The following is an 11,789-nucleotide window of genomic DNA, read 5'->3' as shown; positions in this document are numbered from 1 at the left end:
TTACCTTTTCTTGGGCTAGTCCTAGCCCTTTAGAACAGCCATATCTTGCCAATTTGTGTTTATGAATTAATGTCTTATGACTAAAAAAAATTTAAATCCATTAACTTAGATAAACACTTTCTTCCACCAACCCAAAAGCTAAAGACACCATCAGATAGTATCTTGTGGTTAAAGAAAAGTATCTCTCATACCTCCATCACTGATGTATCTGCCAATGTATTTTAATTTTACTTTTATTTAAAATCTTTCTTTTTTTCTTTAAAATTATAAAACTCCATTAAACTGTTTCCACTTTGAAACATGGAATTTGAGTAACCCAAGTCTTCATTCTAAATGGATCCAGAGTAAACTATTTCTTAATTGCTTTAAGATGACAGATATTTTTTGTGTGTGTGTCAACAGCCTCCATGGACAACCTAGTAGCTATGAATTATCACTATCTATTTAATAAATTCTTATAAGGATAGGTTAGCAACAAATCTAAGAAAAAGAGCAAAGACCAGATGAAAATGAGAAAACTACAACTTTGTTTTCTTTTTTTTTTAATATTTTTTAATTTAAATTTGAAACAAGCTTCTTTTACATGTTAATTCAAGATCCTGCACCCTCCTTTTCTCCACTGTCCCCCCCAAGCAGCATCCATCCCATCCCCTTTTTGCTTTCCAGGAAGGGTAAAGCCTTCCATGGGGAGTCTTCAAAGTCTGTCATATCATTTGGAGCAGGGCCGAGTCCCTCCACCAAGTGTCTAGGCTGAGGGAGTATCTATCTATGTAGAATGGGCTCCCAAAGTCCATTGGTATACTAGAAATAAATACTGAGGCCCCATAGACTGCCCAGTCCTCCCAACTAACACTACATTCAGGGAATCTGCTTCAGTCCTATGCTGGTTTCCCAGCTGTCAGACTGGAATCCATGGGCTCCTCCTTGTTCAGGTCAGCAGTTTCTGTGGGTTTCTCCAGCCTGGTCTTGACTCCTTTGCTCATCTCACCTCCCTGTCTGCAACTAGATTCCAAGAGTGCAGGTCAGTGTTTAGCTGTGGGTGTCTGATTCTGCTACCATCAGCTACTAGATGAAGGCTCTAGGATAGCATATAAGGTAGTCATCAATCTCCCCAATATGGGGAAGCGTATTTAAGGTAGCCTCTCCATTATTGCTTTCATTGTCAGTTGATGTCATACTTGTAGATCTCTGGGCATATCCCTGATGGGAGATGTCATTCTGTATATGTTTCTCATACTGGTTAATGAATAAAGCACTGTTGGCCAATAGGAAAGGAAGATAGGAGGGACTAGGAGACAAGGAGGAAATAGGAAGTAGGAAGGAGGGGTCAAGATGGAGAGTCTGGAGAAAGCAGAATGTCAGCCTCCTCCCCGGTAAGAGAAATAAGTTAATACTTAAGACAGAGTTAGCCAATAAGAAACTAGTACCAGGCCAAGAGAATTATATCAAATACAGAGTCTCAGTGTGTTATTTAGGGATGGTGAGGCGGCGGGACAAGACCGGACGGCAGGTGGAAAAACCGTACGCCTTACATATCCCTAGTGCAGACTTTTCTTAGAACTGTTATGGCTTCCTCTATTATGCTATCTTTTTTCATGTTCTCCTCTATTCTTTCTCAGATTAAATCTTCCTGCTCCACATGCCCACTTCTTGGCCTCCTCTTTCTCCTAACTACCTATCTCCTCCCACAATACTCCCAATTTGCTTCAACAGATGGTGCTGGCAAAACTGGATGCTGACTTGTAGAAGATTCCAGATAGATCCATATATGTAGCCATGCACAAAACTTAAATCCAAATAGATCAAAGAACTCAATATAAATATAGCCACAGTGAACCTCTCATAAGAAAAAGTGGGAGGCACCCTTGGATGAATTCGTACAGGAGACTGCTTCCTGAACACCAATAGCATAGATACTGAGATCAACAATTAATAAATGGGACCTCTTGAAATTGAAAAGCTTCTGTAAGACAAATGACATAGTTAACAAGCCAAAATGGCAGCTCACAGAATGGGAAAAGATCTTCAACAACCCCACATCTGACAGAGGGCTGATTTACAAAATATACAAAGAACTCAAGAAGCTAGTTACCAAAACACCACATATTCAGATTAAAAAGGGGGGTACCTATCCAATACCATGGGAGATCTTTGCATTTTATGGTATCTTCTTTAATTTCTTTCTTTAGAGCCACAAAATTCTTATTATATAGGTCTTTCACTTGTTTGGTAAGCATTACCCCAAGATACTTTATGTTGTTTGTGGCTATTGTAAAGGGTGATGTTTCTCTGATTTCTTTCTCAGCCTCTTTGTTGTCTGAATAAAGTAGGGCTACTGATTCTTTTGAGTTTATCTTATATTCTGCTAGTTTGCTGAAGGTGTTTATCAGCTGTAAGAGTTCTCTGGTAGAGTTTATCGGGTCGCTTATGTAAACAATCATATCATATGCAAATAGACACAGTTTGACTTCTTCCTTTCCAATTTGGATCTCTTTGATCTCCTTTTGTTGTCTTATAGCTTTAACTAGAACTTCAAGTACAATATTGAGGAGATATGGAGAGAGAGGGCAGCCTTGTCTTGTTCCTGATTTTAGAGGAAGCGCCTTAAGCTTCTCTCCATTCAGTTTGATGTTGGCTGTTGGTTTGCTGTATATTGCTCTTATTGTGTATAGGTATGTTCCTGTTATCCCTGATCTCATGCATATACCCAAAAGATGCACATTCATACAACAAAGACATCTGCTTAACAATGTTCATAGCAGCATTATTTGTAATTGCCAGAACCTGGAAGCAACCTAAATACCCCTCAACTGAAGAAAGGATAGAGAAAATGTGGTACATTTATTACAATAGAGTACTACTTAGAGTTAAAAAACAAAACAAAACAAACAAACAAACAAACAAAAAAAAAACCAATGGAACCTTGAAATTCTCAGGCAAATGGATGGAACTAGGGAACTAGAGGAAACCATCCTGAGTGAGCTAACACAGTCACAAAAATTCAAACATGGTATATACTCACTCATATATGCTTTTTAGACATAGAGCAAAAGATTTACAGCCTATAATCCACACTGCCAGAAAGGCTAGGAAACATGGAGGACCGTAAGAGAGACATGCATGGTCCCCTGGAGAAGGAGGAAAAGTATAAACTTCTGGCTTAATTTCTTCATATTGGAATGGTGGGGAATGATGTTACATTTTGTCTATGGGTAAGTTCTTCCTTCTAAGGAGAGCAAAAAGTAATGACTATTGTCTACCACCAGCACTGACAAGAGTTTTCCTGTTCTGAGCCTATTATTATATATTTTTAGAACATTATCAAGTGATTCCTGGAGCCTATTTATTCACTTCTTGTCTTTTTTCATATGCCCATTATTGTCTTGCCTTTCAATCCCTCACCTGCTGGTATTGGTGTCTCTGAGAGCTCTAACAGTGCCTAATACCTGATTTTGCTATAGAAGAGAGAGCTCTGGGGCAGTAAAGTACTTTTTTGTAGCCAGAATGTCAAAGTCTAAACTTTAAGTATATCCAGGGAAAGGTCTTGTCTGATTATAAAAATGAAGAACTGATTTCCTTTGATGTATCTTTAGGAGTGAAAATCTCAAAGAGTCAAGTGATACCCTTCTTGGACTTATGAGGTTACAATATTTCCCATGAGTGTCCTCCCTTTGACATTATACTACTATTGAATCAAGGTGACAATGAAACTCTGATCCAATCACACTACAAAAAAAAAAAAAAAAAAAAAAAAAAAAAAAGGTGAGTTTTAATTAAATTGTCAAATGCCTCTCTGAATCTTCAGACTATTAAGAGCTAAATTTGATAGAAATAACATAAGGATTAATGCTATTTGACATGAAATTCAGATCCAAATAGAAGTCAAAATATTTGGCATTAAAATTGGATGTTCTAAAACTAGACCCAAATTTTAAACCCCAAGATAAGATTCATTACTCAATTATAATATTGGCATTTAGAATTATTTGTAGTAGAATTAAAATTCCAAGAATTCAAATGATTATTAGTAAAAATTAAACACTACAGGAAAAGAAGTCAGCCAGACAAAAAATCTTACTTTGTGTATGATCTAATCTAAGTAAATAATGGTAAGGAAAAAGAATACTGTTATACCAAACAAAACACACTAAAACAAATTCACATGGATTTTGTGATTTTGTCATTTATGAAGATCATGGAGTATTGGTATTATTGACACAAACCTGGAGCTTCTATCTTAAAGAGATAGTTTATTTTAGAGACATTTTAAGTGGACATGGTCTGAGAAAGAACATATAGATTAGCCCAAATTATTCATTGCAATGTGGAAGCAGTTATATGAAGTTTCACATTTTTATAAAAAAAAAAAGCTTTTAAATCAAGGCAAAATTAAATCTCACAATTCTGTTTGATGTTGGCTATTGATTTGCTGTATATTGCTCTTATTGTGTTTAGGTAGGTTGTTCCTGTTATCCTGATCTCTCCAAGACCTTTATCATGAAAGGGTGTTGAATTTTGTCAAAGGCTTTTTTAGCATCTAGGATGATGATCATATAGTTTTTCTTTTTCAGTTTGTTTATATGGTGGGTCACGTTGATAGATTTTCCTATGTTAAACCATCCCTGCAATCCAAGGATGAAGCTTACTTGGTCATAGAGGATGATTTTTCTTGGATTCAGTTTGCCAGTACTTTATTGAGTATTTTTACATCGATGTTCATCAGAGATATTGGTCTGTAGTTTTCTTTCTTAGTTGTGTCTTTGTGAGGCTTGGGTACCAAGGTTATTGTGGCCTCCTAGAAAGAGTTTGGTAATGAACCTTCTGTTTCTATTGTGTGGAATAATTTCAGGAGTATTGGTATTAGTTCTTCCTTTAATTTCTGGTAGAATCATCCACTGAAGCCATTTGGCCCTGGGCTTTTTTTGGTTGGAAGGCTTTCAATGGCTACTTCTATTTCATTGTGGGTTATAGACATATTTAAGTTGTTTGTCTGTTCTTGATTTAATTTTGGTAAATGATAGTTATCCAGAAATTTGTCCATTTCCCTTGAATTTTCAAATTTTGTGGAATACAGGTTTTCAAAGTATGACCTGAAAATTGTCTGGATTTCCTCTGTGTCCGTTGTTATGTTCCCCTTTTTTTTCTGATTTTGTTAATTTGCATGTTCTCTCTCTGCTTTTTTGTTAGTTTGTATAGAGGTTTGTCTATCTTGTTGATTTTCTCAAAAACTCAACTCTTTGTTGCATTGGATTTTTGTATTGTTTTCCTGGTTGCTAGTTTGCTGATTTCAGCCCTAAATTGGTTATTTTCTGGCATCTACTCCTCCGGGATGAGTTTGCTTCTTTTTGTTCTAAGGTTTTCAGTTGTACTGTTAATGCTCTTATGTGAAGATCCTCTGTTTTCTTCATATGGGCACTTAGTGCACTGAACTTCCGTTGTAACACTGCTTTCAAGGTGTCCCATAAGTTCTGGTATGTTGTTTCCTCATTCTCGTTGAAATTTAGGAAGTCCTTAATTTCTTTGTTTATTTCCTCCTTGACCCAGTGTGGTATAATTGCACATTGTTCAGTTTCCATGAGTTTGTAGGTTTTCTGTGATTGATTTGTGTTGTTGTTGAATTCCAATTTTAAAGCATGGTGCTCTGATAAGATACAGGGGATTTTTCAATTCTCTTGTTTCTGTTGAAGTTTGTTATGCCCTCTAGTATGTGGTCAATTTTAGAGAAGGTTAAATGTGGAGCAGAGAAGAAAGTATATTCTCTTGTTTTTGGATGGAATATTTTGTAGATGTCTGTTAAACCCAGTTGAGATGTAAGTTCTGTTAGTTCCTTTGTTTCTTTGTTGAGTTTCTGATTGGTGGTCCTGTCTAGTGGTGAGAGTAATATGTTGAGGTTTCCCACTATAAGTGTGTGAGGTTTTATATTTTAGTAGTGTTTCTTTTACAAATGTGGGTACCTTTGTATTTGGGGCATAGATGTTCAGAACTGAGACTTTGTGTGGATGGATTTCTCCTTCGATGAATACGAAATTACTGTCTTCATCTCTTTTGATTAATTTTCATTTGAAGTCAAACTTGTTAGATATTAGGATAGCCAAACCTGCTTGCTTCTTGGGTCCATTTGATTGGAACATCTATTCCCAACCCTTTACCCTGAGGTAGTGTCTATCTTTGTAGCTTAGATGTGTTTCTTGTATGCAGCAGGAGGATGGATTGTGTCTTCTTAACAATTCTGTGTCTTTTTATAGGTGAGTTAAGACCATTAATATTGAGGGTGAGTAAGGATCATTGATTGTTAATGCTTGTTTGTTTTAGATTTGTTGTTGGAGGTATTGTGAATATATTTGCCCTGTTTTACACTTGGTTTCTGGTGTAGTGGGGTTATCTGTTGCCTCTGTGAGCATAGTTTACTTCCTTGGGTTGGAGTTTTCCTTCCAAATCTGTCTGTAGGGCTGGATTTATAGATACGTATTGTGAAAATATGGCTTTGTCATTAAATATCTTGTTTTCTACATCTATAGTGATTGAGAGTTTTACTGAGTATAGTAGCCTGGGCTGGCATCCATGGACTCTTAGTCCTTATAGAATAGATATGTCTGCCTGTCCTTTTTCCTTCACTGCTCTTAATATTCTTTCTGTGTTGTGTAATGTTAGGTGTTTTGATTATTATTTGTCAAGGGGTCTTTTTTCTTTGGTCCAGTATTTGGTGTTCAGTATGCTTCTTGTACTTTCATCGGCATGTCATTCTTCAGTTTGGGAATGTTTTCTTCAATGATTTTGTTGAAGATGTTTTCCGCACCTTTGAGCTTGGCTTCCTCACCTTCCTCTATGCCTGTTACTAGGTTTGGCCTTTTCACGGTGTCCCATATTTCTTGGATGTTTTGTGTTAAGGATTTGTTGGATTTACAATTTTCTCTGGTCGATTTATCTATTTCCTGTAGTTTATTTTCCATGCCTGCAATTCTCTCTTTCATCTTGCAGCACCTGTGCTGCTGTCGAAGCCCAAGAAACTGCATAGGATGTTGGGGTTAATAACATAGGACTCTCATTTGATATTAAGAAGGCTCTTTATTAAATCATACTTTACTGGGGGGGGTAGCTTATTACGCCCCTGCACCAGATGGGGGGGTGAGATGCAGAGGGGGTGGTTAGTCATCTCTGTTTCCAAGGACTGGTTAGGGTGCTTTCAGGGGTGAGGAAGCCAAAAGAGCTTTAGCATCTTGCATTAGAAAACATGTCTCCTGTTTTCCAATAGTTACTACTGCCTGCCCTGAGGGAAGCAGAAAGGGAGCGAATTCTTAGCTGAGGTCTTAATTCCTACAATTCCCCCTTTTTTTTATTTTCTATGAGAGACCCTGGCTTATGTCGTGCAACGTGTGCCACCCCTTACCCGTCTTCGGGGGACCCGGCAACCCCATGTCTTCATGGCTTCACTGCAAGTTGCCCATCATGGGGGAACCCTCATTTCTGTAGCATCTCTAACCAGATCTCATGACTCTTGGGAGAGCCATGGGCCAGACTGAGTTTCTTTTGTGAAAAGAACTGTGGGATCTTGCATAGCACAAGAATCCCTGCCCTGACTGTTACCAGCCCCAAGTCACTGAGAGACAATGCGCCACCCCAAAGCTGCAACCAACCTCCAATCTGGGCCTTGGCATTCCATCAGCCCTCTGCTGAAATAGGAGTAATTCAGGTCTTATTGACCTCTACTATCTGGTGAGCCAAAAACACTGGTAAAATTTACAAAGGCCAAGTATGCATGGTGGCAGTTGACCCTCTTCAGAGACATTTATTTGCATTCCAATCAAGGTGACACAAGAGAAATGACAGAGTGTGACCAGGAGGCCTCCTACACCAACCCAAACCCCCAATTTGTTTCTGAAGTAAGGAAGTTTGCTGATTTAAGTTAAGGAGTCCAAACTGAATATGAGAGTCCAAACTGAATATGAGCATTTAGGCAGGGCATTCGTTGTAGCTAGCACTTCCCTGATCCTGCCCATCAGCTGGTTCACAGTCTCTGCGTTGGTGGACTGAGCGACAGCAATTCCAGCAATGACGGCAGCAGTTGCCAACACAGCAATGGCAGGAATGATGGCAGCAGTAATATCAAAGTCCTTTCTTGGTGGTAGAGGATAATTTCTTCTCCCCCATGTCAGTCTTCCATCACCATGGGGGCGAGGACAGGAACTGGAATTACCAGGGCACCTGCGTCTGTTGGGGGCCAGCAATTGCTTAGGAAGCAGGTTTTAGAAGAACAATTGAGAGATTTTCCCTCCCCCAAGGACCCATTAAAGGTGGAGCACAGTGTTCCCAAGGTAAGGGCCTATGCAAATCATAATTTTCTGGGGAGCTTCCAGCATAGGGGCCCAGATCTAGGGGCCACATAGCAGCATTTTCCTGTTCCCGCTGGAAGTTTATGGTATAGAACCTCTCTAAGTCCCAAGCAATTGCTCATGCTGGCATTGGAGTGAAAATCAGCAATGGAAGCATTACTTAAAATTATGCATGACACCAAGAATTACATTGGGCAATTGAGAAGCATTAAGCACTTTCTTGAAGCAAAGGCTCTCCTGTGTCAGGAAGGTCAAATGAAGTTTCTAGCCACACATTGGCAGCCAGTAGTCCCAGGGAATGTTCTCTCCTGACTAACTGTCATCAGGATGTGGGGGTTCCTGGCCCATTTGTTGCTCCGTGGGCCAGGGATTCCATTAAAGCAGGACTAGATTCCTGATCAGGACCCACAGGGCGAACATGTCGTTCTGGTACCCAAATAGGTTTCTCTGTTCCTGGGGGAAAAACACAGACAGTCCCTTGGACCCTATCTAATGGGGGGGGTGTGTGGATGGTTGCCATTGTCCTGTAATTACGTCTTTCCATCTTACCCATCCCAATGTTTGAGAGAGTTTGTTTCAGTGTCTCTCCATGGCAGACAAGTTATTTTTATCTACAGTCAAAAAATTTAAAATATAAAGTGTTGGGAGCCGGCCTTGAGTCACATCCTCTTGCAGAATTACTTACACCTTAAAACTCTAATTGAGCCTTATCTTGGTAAAACAGAAAACTGCTTAACAAGCAGGCTGTTCCACTCACCCCAGGAACTGAGAGGAACCAGACTCCAGAAAACTGAGATAAGCAGACGTTTATGGTCTGATGTTTATGGCTTGGGACATTACCAGAGCCCCAGAGTTGGCACAGTTAGCCCTCCCCAATTCCTCCCTGCTTTGCTTTAAAAACTCGTCTTTGTGCCTAATAAAGATAGACCTTGACCAGCATTGCTTGGTCTCGTTCCTTCTTTCTCTTCCATTATTTTCAGGTTCTAGCCCACCTCGACCCACGAATAACTAGTTCCCGCTGGTCGGGGCAATAAAGTATGGTAGATAATTGAGAATTTGGGGGAGGTCCTATATTCCACCTTTTTTATTTTATTAAAATATTGTTTAAGGGTGGCATGAGTGCATTCCACGATGGCTTGTCCCATAGGGTTGTATGGGATGTCAAAGGAGTGATTAATATGATGTTCCTTGCAGAATGCTGCAAAGCGATGACTACAATATGTGGGGCCATTATCTGTTTTTAAGATATCAGGAACACCCACATAGGCAAAGGCCTGTAAACAATGAAAGATGGCATCTTTAATCTTTTCTCCAGAGTGTAGAGACACAAAAACCACTTTAGAATATCCACAGAGGTATGCATATATTTTAATTATTCTGCTTGAGGCTGGTGAGTGACATCCATTTGCCAAAGATTGTTAGCTCTTAGTCCCCAGGGATTCACCTCCTCATTGGGAAAATTATGATAAGTGTTGCAATCAGGGCATTGAGAAGTAATCTGAGTGGCAACAGGTAAGGATCAGTTAGTATGAAACTTAAGAGAGTGTGCATTTATGTGATACTGCTCATTAAGCTGGCAAGCATGTTGCTCCTCTGTGAACATGACTGTTGGGGACCTGGTTAAAGAATCAACAAGTTGATTGCCTGGGCAAGGGGCCCTGGGAGGCCTGTATGAGAGGGGGGAGGGAAATATGGAGAAGTCCCTAATGGCTTTACAATACTAATAACATAAATGTTATCAGTATATAGATTAAACGATTTTTTTATCAAACAAACAACTGCAAAGCCTAATTCAGCAAGCAACTAATTCAGCTGTCTTGGCAGACATTTGCCCTGTAGGTGTCCCCTTTTGCATTTGATTAGAAACTACTATAGCAAAACCCTTACAGGAGCCATCTGTAGACACTGAGCACACTCCTTTATGACCATAGGAAAAATTATAGGATGCTGCCAAAAAAAAAAAAAAATCAGCAAGGGGCTATTTAGGTGGTGGTTATCAAATTTAGCTCCTTGTAGATGTGATAAAGAGCATCCATCCATCATGAGAGGTCTTCAAATGCTCAACCTCTTCCTTGTCATAGGGGAGAGTAATCTTATGGGGGGGGCTTCCCAAAGGTTTGGATGCTAAATTTATGCACTTTCCATAACAATTGTAACACTAAATCATAATAGGGAGACACCACCTTCTTAGGGGAGGCTGACAAATGAATCCAATATATAGGGCCATTTTGCCAAAAGAACAGCAGTAGGTGAAAAGGCAGCAAAGATGGATTTTTCAATGCTTTTTAATAACAATTGGATGGCCTCTGGTGTAATTTGTCTGGGAAAGGCCAGAGCTGGATCCCCTGGAAGGATATCATACATTGATTGGTCTAAGCTCCCCTGTTTTAATGGAGAGAGAGGGGTGGATCCATTGAACATCTCCCAAAAACTTTTGCCAATCATGAAGAGTTTTTAAATTTGAACAATCAGTTTGGAGCCTTTGAGGCCGGAGGATGGTCTGTTGGATTTGATGGCCTGGATAGGTGTAAGGAGGTTTCTTTTGAACATTCTCTGGGGCCAAAATAAATCCACGAACCTCCAGGAGCTCCTGCAGTTTAGCAAACACTTCAAGACATCTCTCCTCAGCAGGCACTGCCAGCAGAATGTCATCCATATAATGGATAATGTAAAGATCAGAAAACTTGCACCTGATAGGATCCAGGCAGGCACCCACATAAGCCTGGCATATTGTAGGACTTTAACCATCCCCTGGGGGAGCACCACCCATTGAAAGCAAGGGGTGTGTTCCCAATTAGAAAATTAATTGAAGGAAGGCTAAATGCAAACCTTGGGCTATCTCGGGAGTGCAGTGGAATGGAAAAGATGCAATCTTTTAAATCAATGACAATTAGATACCAATCTTTAGGAATAACCACAGGTGAGGGCAAGCCAGGCTGAAGAGCTCCCATAGGCTGCATTGTTGAATTAATGGCCCTCAAATCCTGGAGCAATCCCCATTTTCTTGAAGCCTTTTTATCACAAATATAGGGGAATTTCAGGGAGAGGTGGAGGGGATCACATGTCCTGCCTCCAATTGTTTTTGAACTAGCTGGGAAGCCACCAGAAGTTTTTTCTGCAGTTAAGAGTCACTGTTTCATCCACATTGGATGTCAGATATCCAGCTTACCTAGCCCTCGTCCTTTGTCTCAGCCCATTTTACACATCATCCAGAGAGCTTTGTTACTTTGCAGAGTGCCTTGGGTGAGGGTTTGGCTAGTAAGGGCAACTCCCATCTCTTCTAAGAGATCTCTTCCCCTGACTAGCCAGGATATAGGGCTGAAAGTAACCTGAATGGCCTTCAGCGTCTTTCTAGTTAAATCAAACTGTTTTCTTAGGCTATTACTATTTTGATGATGAAAGCTGTGTGACTGCTGAGCTAATTCTACCTGAGATAAAGCGACCATTTTTCTCAGCCTA

Source organism: Phodopus roborovskii, unplaced genomic scaffold, assembly GCF_943737965.1.
Source record: "Phodopus roborovskii unplaced genomic scaffold, PHOROB, whole genome shotgun sequence".
Taxonomy (NCBI): domain Eukaryota; kingdom Metazoa; phylum Chordata; class Mammalia; order Rodentia; family Cricetidae; genus Phodopus; species Phodopus roborovskii.
This window is presented reverse-complemented; position numbering follows the sequence as displayed.